This window comes from Pteropus medius, unplaced genomic scaffold, assembly GCF_902729225.1.
Source record: "Pteropus medius unplaced genomic scaffold, Ma_sr-lr_union100, whole genome shotgun sequence".
Classification (NCBI taxonomy): domain Eukaryota; kingdom Metazoa; phylum Chordata; class Mammalia; order Chiroptera; family Pteropodidae; genus Pteropus; species Pteropus medius.
In genome coordinates, this window is record NW_024355205.1 from 37,458,838 (window position 1) to 37,465,432 (window position 6,595).

A 6,595-nucleotide genomic window follows, 5' to 3' on the forward strand; every position below is an offset into this window, starting at 1 on the left:
CTGCCCCCCCCGCTGACTTCGGTGCCGTGCCTGGACCCCCACAGGTGCCCCTGCAGCTGAAGCTCCTGCCCACCCCGCCCCGGGACCCCACCCAGGTGCCCGCAGCTGGGGCTCCTGCCCTGCCCGCCTTCCCCCAGCCCTGGACCCAGTTGCCCGTGCCGGAACCCCCACAGTGCCCACCGCTGGACCCCCTGCACCTGCACCTGGACCCCTGCACCTGCGCCCGACGCCCCCAGTCGCCCAAACGCCCCTGGCGTCCTGGACAGCCAGCTGGCGCCCATGGTGCCGCATACTGGACCCCCTCTGTGCCCACTCACGCCCTGGACCCCCCACACCTGCGTCCTGGACCCTCCAGCAGGCACAGGCCTCGGTGCCTGCAAAACAGACACGGGGAAGGATGGGCCTCGGGCTGGTCTCCGAGAGGACCCCACCAGCGGCCAGGCGGCAGTCTCGCCCTTGGAGGCCCTGAGGGATTTACTGTTAAGGGCTGGACAGCTCGTCTCAGCAGGGTGCCCGCCCTGGCGGTCAGCGCTTCCAACATGGGAGCTGTAAATGCCCAAATTTCACCACTGTGACCCAATCAAGTCATCTGGAGAGAGATGTACAAGCCTCCTGAGGTCGATCTCGGTGATAGAAATGTCATTAAGATTAGGAATAAGGCCATTGAACATTATATACTGTGATCTAAACATAGACACTCAACCCACCTTTTGTTTACCGTGAAGTCAACCTTTGCAGAAGGACGGGAAATCAGCTACGACTTCACTCAGACCAGTGGGGAAGGGCGACCCAGTGCAGGGTCCTGGCCCAGAGACACCCACTAGGTGGGCAAGGAGGGGCCTATGTGGGCCGTGCGAGCAGGGGGCACCCTGGAGCGGGGGGCAGCGGCTCACAAATACCCCAGACGCATCCACTCCCCTGGCCACAGACCCGCTCTGTCCAAGAGGCAGTGGACAGGTCACTGCTAACTCGCTGCCACCCAGAACCTGGCCTGGGAGGTGCCACTGCAGGTGGGGGACCGATTATTGCTACCGCCCTCAGTGACAGCGGTGTGGGGACGGCTGTGCCCACAGAGTCCTCACATCAGCTGGTCACGGCTCCCTTCTAGGTTACCCGGAAACCCTCTGCTGCAGTCCACGGAGACAGGAGCGTCAACCAGCTCCCGCCGGGCTCGGAGCGCAGGCCTGAAGGAGCTGCCTAGCTGCGCCCTGAGCATCCACGAAGCTGGCAGGGCTGAGCCAGCAGAGGAAGCAGGAGTCCCTGAAATGCCACCTGCCTGTGTCCACCCCACAGGGAGAGCTTCCCAGGCTACAGGCCGCAGAGGGCGTGTGTGGGCCTGGCGCGGACTGTAGGACAGGGTTTTCCCCTTAAAGAATGCGCACATGCTCACAGGGAGACAACTACAGGTGACAGCAGTCTGGCCCAGAGGACAGCGCTCCAGCAGCCCTGCCCTTCCAGGTCACACTGGTGCCTACGCACAACCTAGGCACATTCTGGCCATGCGGCCCGGGATCCTCCGGGACCCTCCGGGACCCTCCGCCCTCTGGCCACTTCTGCCAGCCTTACCGTTTGATATCGCCCGACGTCACCCCCGCAAGACACGCCTGACCGTCGCACTGCTCCCTACAGCCCACACTACGCGCGGCTCGTGCCTGCGCATTACAGACCCCGGGCTCCAACTGCGCCCGGCACTGCGCCAGGCGCCAGCGGCTGAGCAGCGAGCCGAACGAGGTCCCCAGCCTCACGGGGGAGGGACGGACAGACAAAGGCGCACTGTCACGTGAGAAGGGATGAAGGGAAGCAGGATAAAGCAGGATGGGGATGGCAGGTGTGGAGGTGTGAGATGCCGTGATAAGGCGGGGAGAAGTCAGGATCCCCCTTAAATGACACATTTGAAAAAGTGATCTGGAAGAAGTGGGGGGGGCCAGGGGGGGTGTGACGAGAGCTACTTGGCAGGGGTAGAGCCAGTGTGAAGGCCCTGAGGCCGCGGTAATAAAGCCCTCGCTGTTTCAAGCGGTCCCGCCACAAGCAGGTTGCGGTGCTCACACCTTTACACGGCCGGCAGACCGGACGGCAGACAAACACTGTTGTTCTGGCTGCAAACCTCTTCCTAGCTGCCCGCCCCGCCGCTGCGGTTTTCACCCCCCCCGAAGCCCCCCAGCTGGCGCCTGCCTCCCCCCCTTCCCCAGCACCGGCCGTTTCCCGGGGCTGGGCCCGGCACAGTGCCACCTTGGCTCTGACCCTTGATGAGACGGTCACTTCAGGGTCAGCACCCAGTGTGTCCGTGAACTGAAGGCTCGAGCTGACCCTTCCTGTCCTGCCACACCTGTCCCTCCCACGCATCTCCGTGAACTCGCTGTGAATCATCAAGCAGCAGGTACGCGGAAGGGACGTCAAAGGCCACGCCCGTTCTGGCCTCCCCAAACCAGCCAGCTCTGGCGACAGCCACGTTTCTTCCCTTTAAAAAAAAAAATCTGCAAACAGCTTTGAAATACACGTGAGTGCCACACAGTGGACATTTTAAGGTTCTCTACTGGGATTCATGTTTATGACTTACTTTGGGGAAAACAGGTAATTTTTAAACACTTTTAATTCCCAAACCTGGCATGGGCCCCTCCTTCTCTCTCTAAAGGCCGGGTGGTGGTCTTCACACTCACAAGTGTCTCACCCGGATCTGCCCTGAGTCTCTCGTGGTACGTTAAGTGTTTTTTTTAATTTATTTTTTTATGTGAAGTGGTTTTGAACAAGGCATTTTCTGTGTCCCCTCCCCCTCGGTGGCTATTCCTCCACATGGAAGGCCACCAGCGTGGCACAGTGGCCCCCAGCGGCCGGGTGACAGGTGACGGGGTTCTCATTACTTCTAACAGCCCATCACTTGAAAGTCCCAGTCAGGTCTAGAATTTCTAACAAAAAAGGTGAAGAAATAACATGCAGTAGCGTTTCCTGTAACGTTATTTGTAACAATAAAAACAGCACACGCGGTAACCGTTACCGTAGAAACAGAGCGTCTGGTTACAGAAGCCACAGGCGGAACCCTATCGAGATGCTGAGAAAAATCAGGGCACTGTTTACCTGTCCTGATGTGAAAAGTCCTCTAAGGTGGGCTTGTAAGTAAATAAAAAACAGACACGCACAAGCATTTGCTCGTATGTGCTGGTGACAGCAGTGCCGCTACGTTAGGATTACGTAAAACCAACGTGGCAGCCTAAGTGCTAACGGCACTTGCTGAAAGTGTTCTGAAGTCGTGCGAGAAATCATTAAACATTAACTATGTTTCAGATATGGACGCGTGTACGTCATGGGACGTGGCTGTGAGCTGAGGGCTCGCCCTGGACACCCCTCCCTACCCTGCCGGGCCCGCTGAGCAGAACCTGGGGGGGCCCCGGGGAGACCAGGTGTGGTCCCTCCTGGCTCACCCGGGGTGGACGCCCAAGCACACTGCCCAGCCCCGGGCCTTCCCGCCTCTACCCTGCTCTGCGGCCTCCTCCGGATGCAGGAGCAGCGAGTGCGGCAGGGGCTGGAAGAGCCGGGGAAGGGGGCGCTGTGGGTGGAGCCGAGCCAGCGCGGCCAGCACGGGGACAGTGCGGAGACTGCCGCGGGCTCACGGTGGGTCTCTCGGGAGGGTACGGGGGTGTAGGCGGCACGACCGCCTCATCCGGCACCCCGCAGAGTACGGCTGGGAGCCTGTGCCACGTCCTCAACAGAGCAGTCGCACGCTGCCCTCACGCACAGTTATTCTGGGGAGATGGGACGGGGGCGGAGTACAGGGAAGGTCTCACTTTCTGCTTTCCTGTGCAGTTAATTCTGGAAAGGGAAAAAAAAAACCTTTTACATGGAATCCTATTTTACGTGTGCCAGCAGGAGTTATCCAGTGAGTGGAATTACGGGGCATTTGTGCTTTCTTCGTACTTTTCTGTTTAACTTAAAAACACATAAAATGGTTTCACCAGTGAATTCCACCAAACGTTTAAAGAATTAACGTCGATCCTTCTCAAACTCTTCCAAAACACTGAAGAGGGAGCACTCCCAAACTTGTTTTATGAGGCCAGCGTCGCCCTGACGCCAAAGCCACACGCTACAGAGCAAGAGCCCCTGTGAAGAAGCCTGTGAAAATTCTCAACGAAATGCCAGCAAACTGAATTCAACAGCACATTAAAGAGTCATTCACCACGGTCAAGTGGGATTCGTGCCTGGGATGCAAGGATGGGCTCGATATTCTCCAATAAGTGTGACACATCGCACTAATAGAATAAAAGATAAAAATCATACGATCATCTCAATAGATGCAGAAAGAGCATCTGACCAAATATAACAGATTTTCGTGATAAAAACATTCGACAAATTGGGAATAAAAGGAACATACCTCGACATGATAAAGGCCATATCTAACAAGCCCACAGCTAAGATCACACACAAAGTTAAAAGCTTTTCCTCTAAGATCAGGAACAAGACAAGAATGCTCATTCTCACCATGCCTTTTCAACAGAGTGTTGGCAGTCCTAGCCAGAGCAAACGGGCCAGAAAAAGAAATAAAAGGCATCTAAATCAGAAAAGAAGAAATACAGTTAATTCTTGTCACAGATGACATGACCTTATACGTAGAAAACGCTAATGACGCCACTAAAAAACTGTTAGAACTTATAAATGAATCAGGTAAAGTTGCAGGATACAAAACTCAGCGTACAGAAACTAGCTGCGTTTCTACACAATGACAACGAGTTACATGAAAGAGAAATTAAGTAAGCAATCCCGTTTACTGCAGCACTGAAGACAATAACACTTAGAAATAAATTTAACCAGAGTGAAAGATCGGAAACAAAACCGTAAGACAATGACGAAAGGGACAGAAGCCGACACAAACGGTAAGCTCCACTACGCGGATGGACTCCAGAAAGATCACCAGGAAATGTCCACGCCCACCCAAAGCCACCTACAGGGTCACTGCAATCCTGATCAAAATTCCAGCGACGTTTTTCACAGAAACAGACTATCCTCTAATTTGTTTGGAACCACGAAAGACCCCAAAGAGCCAAAACGATCCTGAGAAAACAAAGCTGGAGGCCCCGCTGGACCCGGTGCGTCATTACGTATCACGGAGCTACAGGAACCGGAACAGCGTGTTACCAGCGTGACGACAGGCGCACAGGTCGGTGGAACAGAAGAGACCAGGGGCGGACCCCCACGCAGTTAGCTACCTTTCGACGAGGGAGCTGAGAACACGCGAGAAGGACGGACTCCTCAATAAATGGTGCTGGGAAAGCTGGACAGATCCAGGCAAAAGAATGAAAATGGACTCCTCGCAAAAATTAACCCCGAATGGACCAAAGATTTAAATATGAGACCTGAAACTGTAAAACTCCTAGAGGAAAACCTAGGAAAAAAGATCCTTGCTATTCGTGTAGGCGACCGTTTCTGGGGTGAGGCCCCGAAGGGTAAAGCAACGGAGAGCGAAACGAGCGCGTGGGACTCTGCGACACGGAGCCGAAGCACCTGGACGCACACGGAGCCGCTGGGTGGAAAGAGGCCCACGGACCAGCGAGAAGTACTCGCAAACCCGTGCCTGATGAGGAGCTGACACCTAAAATGACGAAGAACCCGTACAACTCAACAGCAAGAAAGAAAACCCCGTTAAAACACGTGCAAAGGACCTGAGCAGACACTTTCCAAAGACTTACGAATGGCCGACAGGTGCACGGAAACGTGCTCGCCAGCACTAGGCACCAGGGAAACCGAGTCACAGCCACGGAGATGCCACCTCCCCCCAGTCAGGACAGCTTTTACTGAAAGGCGAGGGATGACAGATGCTGGCGAGGGTCTGGAGAAAGTGAACCCTTGCGGCCTGTTGGCGAGATTGTGCAAAACAGTATGGCGGGTCCTCAAAAAATGAAAAATTGAATGCCCCGACAAACCCACTTCTGGGTATCTATCCAAAGGAAATGAATCGGGGTCTTGAAGAGACACCTGCACCCCCACGTTCAACGCCGCATTATGCACAACAGCCAGACACGGAATGACATGAGCGTCCACCAACAGATGACTGGATAACGAGGACGTGGCGTGTGTGCACGTAAACACACGTGAAGGTGTAAGCTAACCCTGCTGTTGTGTACACACGTACCACACCAACGCACTGTACACTTTAAACTCATACATCCCGTGCCAACTGTATCTTAATAAAAAAGCAAAAACAGAAAAAAAACAAACCACAGAACATTAAAAAGAAAACCTAATGGCAAAGCTGGAGGCTTGATTTGTATCTGGAGGAGGGTGGTCCCACTGCTCTCCCCTGGACACAGTGCTGGCAGCCGGGTGCAGAGCCACAGGTCCCCTGGGGACAGCGCTGGTGGCCGTGTGAACAGCCACAGGTCCCCGGCCGACTCTTCGGCACACGTTTCATTCGTTTTAAAAGCAACAGGTTAACATTTTACCCCGGACTGGGATTATCTTTCATAAAAATTTTCCTTAAGTTTCACTCACTGATGTGAGACATTTCACGCACGGGGTTTTTAGCTAAGTTCACTGATCTAGCACAGGCCCAGCATCGCGGCCCCAGGCGGCTGCGGCACTGCGCAGGTGCGGGGTTGCCATGTTTGTG

General features: G+C 55.0%; 1 protein-coding gene across 8 annotated transcripts in view; it reads right to left on the reverse strand.

The window, feature by feature from the left end:
- PRDM15 (PR/SET domain 15) overlaps positions 1-6,595 on the reverse strand; it is a 57,421-nt gene that overhangs the window by 13,708 nt on the left and 37,118 nt on the right. The gene's annotated exons all lie outside the window — the stretch shown is intronic.